We start from the raw sequence: 15,245 nt of genomic DNA on the forward strand, positions 1-15,245 counted from the left end.
GAATCAACACCCTGAGGTTGGACAATTGCCTGGCACAGCAGGGCTTCTTGGGAGGCACACCTACCTCCCACCAGGTCAGAGTTTAACCTCTGAACCTGGGTATCCAACCCAGAGTCACCGCCCTGAGGTTGAACAATTGCCTGGCACGCCAGGACTTTCTGGGGGGCACACCTACCCCCCACCAGGTCAGAGTTTAACCTCTGAACCCGGTTATCCAACCCAGAGTCAGCACTCTGAGGTTGAACAATTGCCTGGCACGCCAGGACTTCCTGGAGGGCACACTGACCCTCCACCAGGTCAGAGTCTAACCTCTGAACCTGGTTCTCCAACCTAGGGTCACCATCCTGAGGTTGGACAACTGCCTGGTACACCAGGGCTTTCTGGGGGGCACACCTACCCCCCACCAGGTCAGAGGTTAACCTCTGAACCGGGATATCCAACCCAGAGTCACCACCCTGAGGTTGAACCATTGCCTGGCAGGCCAGGACTTTCAGGGAGGCACACCTACCTCCCACCAGGTCAGAGTTTAACCTCTGAGCCTGGTTCTCCAACCCAGGGTCACCACCCTGAGGTTGAACCATTGCCTGGTATACCAGGACTTTCTGGGGGGCACACCTACCCCCCACCAGGTCAGAGTTTGACCTCTGAACCTGGTTAGCCAACCCAGAGTCACCACCCTGAGGTTGGGCAATTGCCTGGCACCCCAGGACTTTCTGGGAGGCACACCTACCTCCCACCAGGTCAGAGTTTAACCTCTGAACCTGGCCATCCAACCCAGAGTCGACACCCTGAGGTTGGACAACTGCCTGGCACGCCAGGACTTTCTGGGGGGCACACCTACCCCCCACCAGGTCAGAGTTTAACCTCTGAACCTGACCATCCAACCCAGAGTCAACACCCTGAGGTTGGACAATTGCCTGGCACACCAGGACTTCTTGGGAGGCACACCTACCTCCCACCCGGTCAGAGTTTGACCTCTTCACCTGGTAAGCCAACCCAGAGTCACCACCCTGAGGTTGAACCATTGCCTGGCATGCCAGGACTTCCTGGGGGGCACTCTCACCCCCCACAAGGGACACGCCGTCCCCAAGGGCCACACAAGAGTCTGGTTGGCGCAGGTCTCCCGACCTCTGCCCATCCGGCAGAGTCTGGGTTTCCCCCAAACCAGAAACGGTTTCACCTGGGTCATTCCTGGGGGGCTCTGCTCTCAGAGCTGACCCCTGACTTTCAAGATCCTCCACTGGGGTCGGCCACCCCCTCTCAACCCTATGTCTGGACTTCTGCACCCCTCACTAGGAGTGGTACTGCCAGACACCAGAACTGTTGGGATGCTGTCTACAGTCATCCCCCCAAGTTCTTCTGACACTGCGGGGCTTCCCTCAAAAGGTAGCCCTACGGTACAGGTTAGGCTCTGAGACCTACCTGGGACACTACAATCCTCTCCCACCTCACTTGGTCGGGAACCACCTAGACCACTCCCTTCAGGAGCACCCCCAAATGCCTCTTCAGACTCTCTGGTACTCACCCAAAAGTCTGTCTCCACTGTAAGTTCCCTGGGGTCAGAGAACTCACACTCCACCTGGTGTTGGCGTAGCTCTGGAAAATAAGGACCAGACATATGCTCTCCAGCAATTACATCACTCTGCCCTTCACATGTATTAACCACAGTACCCTTCACCCAACCACCCAGTAACTCAACCTTGGAAAAGCACTCTACTTCACCCTCCTGAGACTGGTGAGACAGTATCTGTCTGTCCCTGACACTCAACCCAAACTCTTCTGGGATGTCTCTACACTCTATATCCAGGACGTCCACCAGGGGGGAACCCTTTTCTCTGTCACTCTCTGCTAGAGTCAGTAAAGTGTCCCTCCCCCCAGTAGGAATATGACTCCCTGTGCCAGTTCCCCAATCCTTCTCAGGGACCCTGTGCATAACGGGAACTACCTCATACCCTTGAACCGCCTGGGGTGTGTCAACTCTCTTCTTCAAGTTGGGTACCACATCTCTGGGCTTGTGCCCTTCTTCAGCAGTACTAGATGCAAGATTTTTGCTGCCACCATCTGAACTGGACTCAGCCCTTCCGGCCTCCAGTTTCAGCTCTTTACAGCTCAGCTCTTGAGCTGCAATCTTTTCTTCTTCCAGGGCTAAGAGACTTGCTGCCTCAGCCCTTTCAATAAACTCATCTAGCTCTTCCATCCACCGTGCTTGAGCCATGAGCCATTCTTTTTTCACTGGGTCTCTTTCCTCATCTGAGTCGTCCTCCTCCTCCTCTGAGGGGTACTTAGTCATTTGGTTTCTTGCTGCCTCTCTCTCTGCCCATCTGTCTTCCTCCCAGACTATGTAGGCATGTAGCATCTCTGCTTTAGTAGATCTCTTTGCTACAGGAAGGCCACATTCTCTGCAAAGCTTCCTTAGGTCAGCCTTAGTGAGGTGGTCAGTAGGCAAAAAGAATAAGTAGGTAAGCGATCCCATTCTGATAGGATCTTACCAGCAAAAACCAAAATCCAAAGTCCAAAATATCAATAGTATATCCAGGAGGACATCAGAGACCAAAAGTCAAAAAAGAGATAAAAAATCAAGTTGACCTTCAACTGTGGGTAGGTAGTGAAATACTTAGCTACTGTATGTCACTGCACAAACACAAGTCCTATCCTCACCGCTGATCACCAATGTTAGAAATGGGGTTTTTGGTTGGCAGTTAGGTTGCCCTCTGTCCAAGCAAGAACCCTCACTCTAGTCAGGGTAAGTCACACATAATCCAAAATCAGCCTGTGCTCACCCTCCGGTAGCTTGGCACGAGCAGTCAGGCTTAACTTAGAAGGCAATGTGTAAAGCATTTGTGCAATAAATCATACAACACCATAGTATAACACCACAAAAATACACCACACAGTGTTTAGAAAAATATAGAATATTTATCTGGGTACTTGTAGGTCAAAACGATCAAAGTTGCAATACGAATTTGTAAAGATATCACTGAAAAGTGATATTAAGTGTCTTTAAGTCTTTTAAAAAGCAATAAAGTGTCTTTCAAGCACAGAGTACCTGGTTTCTGGTGGGAAATCTCCTCAGAGGGCCACAGGAGAAGAGATGCGTGGAAAAAGGGGTGTGTGCGTCGATTTCTCCTCAGCACACACAGACTTGCGTCGTTCTTTTCCACGCGGGGAAGTCGGGCGTCGTTTTCCGGCGCGCAGACAGTCTCTTTTTGTGGATCGCGGGGATTACCAGATGTCCCGGGTCTGTGCGTGGATTCTCCTGCTTATTTTCCGGCTGCGCGTCGTTCTGCGGGGCTGCGCGTCGAAGTTTCGATCTCACGGTAGACGTCGCGTCGATTTCTCCTTGGAAGTCGGGCGGCGTTGTCCTTGCGAGGCCGTGCGTCGAAATTTTGGTCTCACGGCAGGCGTCGCGTCGATTTCTCCTTGGAAGTCGGGCGGCATTGTCCTTGCGAGGCCGTGCGTCAAAGTTTCGCACTCACGGTAGGCGTCGCGTCGATTTCTCCTTGGAAGTCGGGCGGCTTTGTCCTTGCGAGGTTGTGCGTCGAAGTCTCGATCGTCCCGAGGGCGTCGCGTTGATCAGCGTCGGTGTGCGGCGTTTTTCTCGCCGCGAAACAAGCTGTGCGTCGAAATTTTCGCCGCACGGAGCGTCCACGTGAAAGGAAGAAGTCTTTTTGGTCCTGAGACTTCAAGGAACAGGAGGCAAGCTCTATCCAAGCCCTTGGAGAGCACTTTCACAGCCAGACAAGAGTTCAGCAAGGCAGCAGGGCAACAGCAAGACAGCAGTCCTTTGGAGAAAGCAGACAGGTGAGTCCTTTGAGCAGCCAGGCAGTTCTTCTTGGCAGGATGTAGTTTCTGGTTCAGGTTTCTTCTCCAGCAAGTGTCTGATGAGGTAGGGCAGAGGCCCTGTTTTATACTAAGTTGTGCCTTTGAAGTGGGGGTGACTTCAAAGAGTCTCTAAGAAATGCACCAAGTTCCCTTTCAGCTCAATCCTGTCTGCCAGAGTCCCAGTAGGGGGTGTGGCAGTCCTTTGTGTGAGGGCGGGTCCTCCACCCTCCCAGCCCAGGAAGACCCATTCAAAATGCAGATGTATGCAAGTGAGGCTGAGTACCCTGTGTTTGGGGTGTGTCTGAGTGAATGCACAAGGAGCTGTCAACTAAACCTAGCCAGACGTGGATTGAAGGGCACAACAAGATTTTAGTGCAAAGAAATGCTCACTTTCTAAAAGTGGCATTTCTAGAATAGTAATATTAAATCCGACTTCACCAGTCAGCAGGATTTTGTATTACCATTCTGGCCATACTAAATATGACCTTCCTGCTCCTTTCAGATCAGCAGCTGCCACTTCAACAGTGTATGAGGGCAGCCCCAATGTTAGCCTATGAAGGGAGCAGGCCTCACAGTAGTGTAAAAACGAATTTAGGAGTTTTACACTACCAGGACACATAACTACACAGGTACATGTCCTGCCTTTTACCTACACAGCACCCTGCTCTAGGGGATACCTAGGGCACACATTAGGGATGACTTATATGTAGAAAAAGGGGAGTTCTAGGCTTGGCAAGTACTTTTAAATGCCAAGTCGAAGTGGCAGTGAAACTGCACACACAGGCCTTGCAATGGCAGGCCTGAGACAAGGTTAAGGGGCTACTGAGGTGGGTGGCACAACCAGTGCTGCAGGCCCACTAGTAGCATTTAATCTACAGGCCCTAGGCACATGTAGTGCACTCTAATAGGGACTTACAGGTAAATTAAATAGTCAATCATGGATAAACCAATCAATAGTACAATTTACACAGAGAGCATATGCACTTTAGCACTGGTTAGCAGTGGTAAAGTGCTCAGAGGTCAAAAGCCAACAACAACAGGTCAGAAAAAATAGGAGGAAGGAGGCAAAAAGTTTGGGGATGTCCCTGTTAAAAAGCCAGGTCCAACAACAACAAACACAGTTGGGTCCCTCGTTGCTCTTATTTGCCAGGGTTCAGAGTCAACAGACTTTGTGCTCAGTGCTGAATCCATGCTGCTAAAGGCAAGCATGGCTGCTTCAAGGGTCCAAGAAGGTGGTCCTTGAAGATTACTGGTTCTCTTGACATGCATTCTGAAGCTCTGCAGTCTGGGAGGTAGGGCGCTGTAGAGATCTGATCAGAACAGGCGAAGCTGCAGTCGAGTTTGGCATCAAGAGCCGCGCAGTGATGCCATGTGACACTGTGCAGATGGTAGCATGGCACATCTCAATCTTAGGGGCGATTCTGAGAAACGTGGCAGCGTCTTTCTTTGATTTCTTCTGAAATGGGCTCTACAGCCAGCTCAGAACTGAATTCCAAGCGGTGCACAATCCGACTGGAAATTGATCCCTTGCGAGCAGAAGGAATCATGCAATTTTGTCCAAACGCCATTTGCATGGATGCTTGGATATTCCATTAGTTTCAGCTACCAATAGGGATAACGGTAAAGGTCTCTTAATACCCTGTTTATTAAGCATCATCTCCCGAGGGAGGCATCAGGTCCTGGAAAGAATACTGGAAAGATGTCCCGGCTCATTAAGGCGGAAACTATAAACCACCTTGGGAATAAACTGGAAATTATTCCTTACCACAGCACTATTCTCGAGAAACACGGTGGAGCAGAGCCTGTACATCACAGAGCCTCATGGAACGTAGAGCGCCCACCCAAAGGTTATTTTGGGAATCAGCAATTTTACAGGGTGTCCTTCATTAGGTTTAAAAGAAAGCTTTGTCAACACTCCTTGCCCTAGATATGAATTTTAGGTAGAAACGTGGTCCAGTGGATACAGTGCTTAATTTGTAAATAAAAACTTGCTGGTGCCCAAGGCTCTCGTCTGAAACAGGTGGCTGCTGCATTTAAATATGCGAGCACAGAGCACTGAGGCAGTGTAATCCAGCACCGGTAAAGTACCAAAAACATACGAGGCTCAATGTTTTCAGCCTGGAGTCCGGACTACTTTATCTGTTTATTTTCCACATAGCGCGATCGCGCTACATTTTACATAGCGAGATCGCGCTGCATTTGTTTTTGCTTTACAACACTAATTGCTCTAACTTTAACAAATGCGAGACCCGTTGCATTGAAAATGCTTCTTGTTTTTCTCTAACCCCGTCTTTCCCATATGTGTCTTTTTCTCGCAGTAAATGCCTGATGCAGAAAATGAGGCACCAACCCTCAAAAATGAGTGCCGATGTCCCACCCTGGAAACCACTGGCTCAAATTAAGCACTGCGTGGATAAGGTAGATTAAAACGCTTCAGAAACCTCTCAGCAATTGACACTGAATGTACACAGTTGAGGTTCCTCGAAAGTTTTTCCACATGCAGAGGAAGCAAACATAACTGGCGTTTATGTTGCTCAATTGTAAGCATTGCATGGCATGGACCTGGCAGCATTTTAGAATCAGTGTTGCCAGGCAAAGCACATGTTTGGAGCAGGCAGTGCTTGAATGGTGCAGGTGGGTGCAGCCAGCACTTACTTTTGTGGATCGGCACTTGTTTTTCCTCATCGGACAGACCAAGACCCAGAGCAGGAGAGAGAAAAAACAAAGGTGAAGAGAAGGAGAAATTGAATAATGGAAACCAATGACAAAGCAAGGATGAAAAAGAACCTGCGAGATAAAGGGGAAGGGAGTGTCTGATGGCAAATGAAAGAGCATGAGGTGGAATAAAGACTATACTGCCTTAGTATTCAGCATGCTGACATTCAGTAGTGCTGGTTGCGAACTTCTGAGCAAAACGTTAGGCCCGGGCACTTATTCTTTTACAAACTAAGCAGAGAGTAGGGGTGCACAAGCAGAGGCCCACAGTGGTCAACTGTTGTGAATGTGCTCAACACAAACCTTCAGTTTTTCTGTTTTTGCTTCTTGCAGACTTGCGTAGGAAGCCCTTCTTAGGTACAAACCCATGGATTCAATCTAAAGTTTCAGGAGATAAGCACCATCTTCAACTTCTCATTCTTCAGCTTACAGCCGAAATATCAGGGGTGCACAAATACGAGCACACCATGGATATCCATGCCAGAGAGACAAATCAGTCATCAAGACCACAAACCACCCCATGCATTGCCATTTCATAGACACCAAAAATACAGCACCAACAAAACAATGTTACTTTCTGCAACCCCCCCAATACCTCACTGATGCCCATTCAGATGACCTTTTGTCCTTAGTCAGTTAATCAGACACAAAGAATCTCGACAAAAAGGTCGAAAAAGGCCTGTCAAAAAAGATAGAGTGTAGCTCTGTTCCAGATCTGCACTTAATCGGGGAGGAAGGAAAAGAACTGACGTCTAACAGTTGTTGTCATAGACGGCTCCAACTACGCCACGCGGACCCAAACGACGCCACCTGATGGCGTGCAAGTTTATTGCTCAGCTAAAGTTCTAGATTCCAAGCTGACACCTGGAAATTTTAAAGGTAAGGAACCTGCAGCTAGCAGTCTCTAACAGATTAATTATTATTGGACCACATTTAAAGGTCTTGCAAACATGATAGGAAATGTCAGCTGCTAAAAGGTTCTCTGCATGCCAACCTACTACACAGAGATGACTGCTAAGATAAATTACAAAAACCTAAGAACAAGAGGCTCTTCTGCATCATTGAAATAAGAATTACAATCACCTTGTGGCTCTCCTTGATACATATGCTAGAAACAGCAACTGTCGGCAGATCTGATCAATAAAGTTGTTAATGGTTCGCTTACTCTCCTTTGCTTCTCATCCATTATGTGGGAGAGTAGGTGGCCAGGCATCCAGGATTTGCCAAATAGTCCACGTTATTTGCCTTCTGATCTGGCAAATTTCAGTAAATTTAGCATATGTCTTGGTTTTCTGAGAGGATTGAATTGACAAAGAGGAATCACGTTTTTATACGTTCTAGTGCAGGATGAATTAGGAGCCCTGGTCAGAAAGCAGTTAAATTAAACACAGATAACAATGTGGGACAAATGATATTATTATTGTAATTATGATTGCATTTATAGAGTGCTTACCATCCCTGATGAGGCGCTGAAGTGTTTTGCAGTGGGTAGCACACTATTCCGGGACCCACGGTTTGTAGATAATCCAGTGGTTATTGTTGGTTATTGGTTATCACTGATCGTTGGGATTAGTCCTGTGCTGGCAATGAAACCATTTAACACATTTACTCCAGTTTCTTTGGGGGTAGATTAAATGAATTGGAATTATATGTGCTCACTGGCCTTTGCTCAGAGAGTGCCCTGGGTGAAAACAAATTTGGCATCCCTCCCATGCATCCTCTTTAACTGTTTGTGTGATGAACAAAATGTGGGGTGTATGTGGAAGGTGAGGGATCATGAGAAGAAAATCAGTACAAATGCAGGCATGGTCACCAGCAGCCTGCAGAAACAGTGTTTAAATGCACTTTTCTTTGGAGCCGCGTCAGAAGAAGAGTGTGGGAGGCAGCTCCGCACCCTGGGTGTGGGCCCACTTCGCACAACCTAGAAGCCAGGCCTGGGTTCAAGCAAAGGTTGGCAGAATGGATGGGTGGGAGGAGATTAAAAATTGTTCGGTTGCAGCAGCAATATAGTTTCAAAGAAGGATGTTGAGAAGTTTGTGATCTACGAGGAAGGTGTTGGCAAACTGCATCAACCTCATTGGGAGCAGGGCGATGGGTAAGTTATACTCAGAGAGAATGAAGCATGCAGGATGGAGGGTAACGAGCGGGTCATTCAACAAAAAAGAAGGAGAGAAATGCGACCGCTGGCTTTAAGTCAAGGTCACTTCTTGATATGCGGTTTTAGGAATAGGGATGAGTCTCTTTTGAGATACTATGCAAACTAAGTATGGAAAACTGTAGAAAGGAATGATTTGCATTTAATGACCTGCTTAGTGCCTCGTTGTCTGTATTTACTATGTTTAGGTGCACTGTCCTGTAGGCCATCAGAGCCCTTTTGTCCATGCAAATGTGTAGTCCTACTTCTATGTTTGTGGAACGTCCCTGTGTTTTTGTGTTTTGTTTATACATTCTGGTCACTCTACTTGGTGCAGAACTAGTGTCATTGGCAAGGTGGCAATCAGTGGCGGTCGCTTGTCAACTGAGGTGGCGGGCGGGGGGGGTGTATTAAAAAAAAATTGCCTCTATGTTGGGAGAGACGGTTCCGCACAAGGCTTCCAGGCTCCCCTCCAATCACGATGCTGCTGTCAGCAGCATGACAGCAGCATTGTGATTGGTCTGAGTGCCCTGCTATGGTGCTCAGACAGGGAGGAGGGCCCTGTGCACTTTTTCCTCCCAGCTGTTCAATACAACCGGGTGAAGAAATTCAAAGTGAGCATGACTGGCTGGCAGAACACGGACACCAAAGCGTCATGGGCACTTATGTGCACTCACCACTCCGCCTCCAGCCCTCCTCCTCCTGCCTGGCTCCCCAAGGAAAAATAAAATGATAAAAAACGTTACGTTGTTATTTTATTTTTCCCTTTCGTCCACTGCATGAAGCAGAGGAGCCTCCGCTGATTATTGGCAATATCAAAGCAGCACATGCAACTTCCAGATACCCCCAACATCAAAAAAATCCCAGAAAGTCTGACATCTCGTGGGGACGCGGAAGCACATTCCCAACAACTTCTGGACCCACCACAACTTAGAACGTGCACATCTCACAGAAGCTCCTAAAACATAGCACTCACAACTTTCAGACTACTTCAAAACACGACTTCAGCAGCTGTTTACTAACCATGAGCTGTGCAGGCATACGTCATATAAACCCCCAAAACAAAGCGCTTTCATCTTGAAAGACTCAAGGTACACGAGCCACGTCATACACTGCCCTAGACAGCACCATCACCTCACACACACCCAAATATGCCAGTAGCGCCTGGAAACTTACACTACCGGGTAAGAGGCGAACTGTTAACAGGTGCCCTTCACGCATGACAGGTCGCAGCGTAACACATCTCCTGGTGACATACTAAACACGCACATACTCACACAGCTTACACCTTTGGGTACCAGGTGTATGTGTTTAGTAGCCATTCGGATCTACAAATCCAGGCCAAAGACAGGCGCTGAATTTGGAAACAAAAACTCATTTGTGCTGATCCTGGTTCTGCAACGACTCCAGACAACTCGCTGTACCTCTCTTTGCCTCTTAAATGAGCTGTAATTGGCTAGCGATTAAAATCTGCTTCTGCCATTACGAAGCTTCGTGCAGGAAGGTTAATGCCCTGGCCCCGGCTCCCTTTCGGTTCGGCCGAGATGGAAACACGGAAAGCGCCAAAAGGCGAGGTGGACGGGGGCGTAGTTTGGTGAGTAAGACTGGAGAGATTTAGATAGATTCAGATTTCTTCAGCAATCAGGCTGGTATAATTTTAAAGTTCTTTATATGACAAGCAAGGCCCTTGAGAGGGAGAGGAATGCAGAAAACACAATATTTTGTCAAATAACCAACATTTTTTAATATTTTCAAAACAGAGTGAGAGAATGTGCTTGAGTTTTTGTCTGTGTGTATGTCACAGTTCCTGGTGAAATCTGATAGACACCTCACCATACCCAATTGAAAGCATCTGTACGTAACTATTTACCAGAAAATAGATGTATTTGGAGGAGGGGGGGGTTGTAAAGCCCCAGGCACCCCCATCACCCCATGAAGCTCCATGAGGAGAAGCCATACTCTTGCAGAGCACAGAGGAAGAGGGTGAAGCGCCTTGCTTCCGTGTCCTCGCAGCACTAAGGCCCTCGTTGTGAGCTCCCCGTTATCCCCACACGTAAACATCAGGGCCGGATTTAACGATAGTAGCCGGTATCTCCATGTAAGCTAACAGGGTTTACAAGTTTTTTCCTCTGAATGGAGACTAACATGTGGGCCCAGTATTTGGGGCAGGTTGTAACAGGAGCACAGATGTTATTTCCCTTTAGCTGGGGGGGGGGGCTCCCCCCAGCTTAAGTATAAGGGCGGGAAATACAGCACGGTCTGCTCTCAGCTAGCGTGGCAGGATTATGCAGGCCCCCCCCTGTGGGAAGCCGCAGCACCGGGCACTCTAGGGCACCACCCGGTTTCGATAAATGGGACCTTATTGGCCTCTCTAGGGTGGGGGATCTATGAACTCGGGAAAAAGTGATCCCATCTGCCGAACTGCAAAGTGACTGTCGCTTAGCACCGACTGAAACCGATCGATATTTACAAGTAAGACATGCCCTTCAGCAGGCGGTGCCAAAGGGGGGAGAACTCCCCCAGCCACTGCCATTAGAAGATAGGTTGTTGTCTGAGTACATGCCACGCAAAGCCTCTCCATTACCTAGCGAAAATGAATGACACCCCTGATCCACTGATGCGAAAGATGGGAGTGAGGTCTTGGCACTTTAGAGGATGAGTGGCAGGAAGCACTGACGTCCCCACGGGAGGTGGCTATTCAGTCGCGGTTTCGCCTAGTGCAACTAAAGGTTTTACACAGGTCCTACTATGCCCGCACCACTATGGGGCAGATGGGTAGAGCGACATCTACCCTATGCCACAGACAATGTGGTCAAGCAGACACATTCTTTGCTATGATCGAGGGCTGGCCGATCCTCCAGCAGGATTGGGAATCAGTGGTTAAGTGCCTGAATTAGGTTTGTGGGGGAAGGTGGAGGCCTCTGCAAAATGGTGCTTGCTGAATATCTGGGAGACCACTGATCTCTCAGGAAAGGATCAAATATGGATGACCCTGGGACTGATGGTGGCCAAGTGAACCACAGCGCGGAAGTGGGGAGCAAACCATACACCTAGAGTCGGGGAGAGGGAGGGTGAAGTGGACTGGCAGAGAAGGTGGTATTAGCAGGCAGAGGCTGCCCAAACAAATGGACAAAAAAATGAGGGACGTGGAATGATTATTGGGGGGGGGGGGGGGGGGCTTATGCATAACCGATGCACATTGTCACTGATGCTGCAACTGCTTTGGTACAGACTTGACTTGACACCGACCTGTGAGGCTTGGGGTTGGGGGGTCCGGAGAATGGGGGGCTTGGGTCTGTCTCAGTCAGGTTCTTGTGCTACAATGGTTTTTAATTGGTACTGCTTTGTATCTTGTTTAAAGTGCAATAAAAGGAGTTATTAAAAAAAAAGTACGAGAGGGGGAGGGGGCCAGGCACAGCAGCTGCCCGTAGCCCCCGCAGCTCCTCCAAGTCTCTGTGTCCAGTGACTGGGCTTAGAATTACAGGGTCCAGAGTTTAAGGGCCCAAGGCCAGAGACAAAGAGGGGGGGTGGATGGGGAGCGATCATATTCTTACAGCACAGAGAGGAAGATTAGAGGTGAGCTGTGGATAGAGGCGACGTGAAGAGCAGCACACACAGGAAGAGGAGAGGTGAGCTGTGGAGAGGGTATGTGAAGAGGACATATGTTAACAGCACACACAGGAAGAGGAGAGGTGAGCTGTGGAGAGAGAGGACGTGAAGAGGTCATATCTTAACAGCACACACAGTAAGCGGAGAGGGGAGCTGTGGAGAGAGGACGTGAAGAGGTCATATTTTAGCAGCACACATAGGAAGAGGAGAGGCGAGCTGTGGAGAGGGGATGTGAAGAGGTCATATGTTAACAGCACACACAGGAAGAGCAGAAGTGAGCTGTGGAGATGGAACGTGAAGAGCAGCACACACAGGAAGAGGAGAGGTGAGCTGTGGAGAGAGAGGACGTGAAGAAATCATATGTTAACAGCACACACAGGAAGAGGAGAGGTGAGCTGTGGCGAGAAAACGTGAAGAGCTCATATGGTAACAGCACACACAGGAAGAGGAGAGGTGAGCTGTGGAGAGAGGACGGGAAGAGTTCATAGGTTAACAGCACACACAGGAAGAGGAGAGGTGAGCTGTGGAGAGGGGACGTGAAGAGGTCATATGTTAACAGCACACACAGGAAGAGGAGAGGTGAGCTGTGGAGAGGGGAAGTGAATAGCTCATATTCATACAGTACACAGTGAAGCAGTAAGTGTATCTAAGCAAGTGCAGTCGGCTTGTACATCTCTGAGCATGCGCACAAGTATGTGTGTGTTAAATGTTTGTATGGGTGTGAGCACAAACATTTATATGCAAGTAAATAGATGGCACATACTTATCTTTACAAGTCTCTTCGTGTTTACCAGCACACACAAATGACAACATCGGTGATGGTGACTGCATAGTTATGAGTATGCCTTGCTTTCCATTGGTAAGCCTTTTAAATATGGCAGCAAAAGTTGTTGGTTTTCATAATGACAGCCATCGGACAATGAGTGGTTCTGAGCTGCAGTGAAAACCGCTGAACAGAATTTCTCCAAATTTGGCTTGAGTCTAGGACTTTACTTAGAGGATTCCCTTTTCTTAGGGTGGTGTGAATGTGTTCAGTACTTTTTGAGATCTCTGTGTTACAAAAAGATATTGGACAGGATCTGAAGGGATACATTTAGAGAGAGCTTGGCCATTGATTTGCAGATCCATCCCGTATTCCTGAATACTAAGGATTATAAACATGAAACATGAAAAACTCTCACTGAAAGAGGGAGTTTTTTTCCCTTTGTTCAATGCAAGATGTGCAGATCCTGCGAGGAATTAAGTAAACAAAGAATCTGACTTACTGCCAGCAAGGCAGCAATTGAAAAAACTTGCTGTGGTGGCCACTAAGGGAGGCGGGGAGCCCAAGTTTGTGTCTTGAAAAAAGAATCAGCGAGTGTATAAAGGGGCTGTGGAGCTTTCTCTGACCACATGGGGGCCCAAAATCTCAGGGCAGCGGGTACTACTCCAAAAATACAGACACCTCAGATTTTTCTCCCAGGAGTCACGGACCTGAATATGAGCCTGAGGGTACATCTGGAAACTGTTTTAACATATATTTATTTTTGCAAATCCTGAAAAATGTAAAACATAAATAGAAATTTCATAGTGTCACTATACCTGGAAACTGAAACCCCTACAAATTGGGAAGTTTTGGCTCGATACAAAAATTATAACTTGCGCCCCCACCCTAAAAAACACAACTTGAAACTCTTATGGTGTGCTGATGGCCAAATACATAAGCTGACTGATGCATCATACATTACATCATTGGTGACATTAATCACCTTACCCATATCAATTACATATGTAAGAATGTAGTGTTTTTCCGTTTGGATATGTTAGTGTAGTTAATTTGATATAAATACCATGAGGTCACGCACAGGCCATTTGGTGGATGAGTTATGATTTTCATGGTAGTGACATGAGTTATTATTTGTGTAGCTCATCACAGCTGGCCAATTTTGGGTTTGTGTGTTCTTACTTAGGTACGTATGGATATACAAGCACCTATCCATGTTTTCTACATTTTCATGACTGCATTTATGTACATACCATGTGGATGATCAGGTGTTAAAATGTGTGTACTTGTTTTTATGAGTGCCTCTCCAAAGCTATGCAGTTCATGCTTGTATTATGCGTGAGTAGATATATTTCCCAAAGTATACTTATCGGTCTATTCATTTTGTATGCAAATGTTTATGTACGTGCGTGCATGTTTACATGTATGTTTATGCACTTTTATAAGTATGTGTAACAAAGAGGGCAAGAGAAGCGTGTAAGGTTAAGAACTTGGGCACATGTACAAATCTTTTTTGGAGGTTGCAAACAGCTTGATTCACAGAATCAGACAGTCCGCGACTACAAAAAAGCATTTGGTAACGTACAGATGCTAAATTGCGGTTCGGTAACTTGTTACCAATCTTAATTTGGTTTTGTGATTCGATATTTCAAAGGGGCATGTTTAGTGCGTCCTTTCCCATTACTGAATTGCAGTGGTATGTATTAATGGGGAGCAAATATTATTTCATCAGCACCTCAAAGGAGGTGGTGACCCATTGACAAATGGAAAGAGGCCCCTAAGGTATCCCTTCCCCTTTGAGAATGGAAACAAATATATTTTTTAAGAGCAGGGAGTGGTCTGGTCCAAGGACACTGCCTATTCTTAAAACATGAAACTTAAAAGGTTCATTTTCTTTTTTTTAACGGATGAGCAAAACGGGTGCAATAAAAAAAAAGATTGCTGTGTTTTAAAGCAATCACAGACAGAGGTCTGCTGACCCCTGAGGGCCATCATCCCTGGGATGGCTTTCATTCCTAATAGGTTGCAAACCTGGACACACCTCATTAATATTCATGAGGCAGGTTGATTTGTGACCTATAGTACAAAGTTTTCTTACATTAGGATTTGTGCTTTCCAACTTGCGATTCAGTAAGACTCACAATTTGGAAATCACAATTTATGATTTTTGTACATCTGGCCAATAATGCAAATTCTGAGAGG

General features: G+C 47.4%; 2 protein-coding genes across 4 annotated transcripts in view; one reads left to right on the forward strand and one right to left on the reverse strand.

Annotated features, from left to right (window-relative positions):
- RSPH14 (radial spoke head 14 homolog) overlaps window positions 1-15,245 on the reverse strand; it is a 398,766-nt gene that overhangs the window by 141,308 nt on the left and 242,213 nt on the right. The gene's annotated exons all lie outside the window — the stretch shown is intronic.
- GNAZ (G protein subunit alpha z) overlaps window positions 1-15,245 on the forward strand; it is a 221,802-nt gene that overhangs the window by 42,885 nt on the left and 163,672 nt on the right. Inside the window, exon 1 of one of the 3 annotated variants that reach the window (XM_069215108.1) lies at window positions 10,233-10,265. The exons of the other annotated variants lie outside the window; for them this stretch is intronic. The gene's annotated coding sequence lies outside the window, so the exon portion shown is untranslated. Of the gene's footprint in view, window positions 1-10,232; window positions 10,266-15,245 lie in introns of those variants that run through there. 3 annotated transcript variants of the gene reach the window in all.

Source organism: Pleurodeles waltl, chromosome 11, assembly GCF_031143425.1.
Source record: "Pleurodeles waltl isolate 20211129_DDA chromosome 11, aPleWal1.hap1.20221129, whole genome shotgun sequence".
NCBI classification, from domain to species: domain Eukaryota; kingdom Metazoa; phylum Chordata; class Amphibia; order Caudata; family Salamandridae; genus Pleurodeles; species Pleurodeles waltl.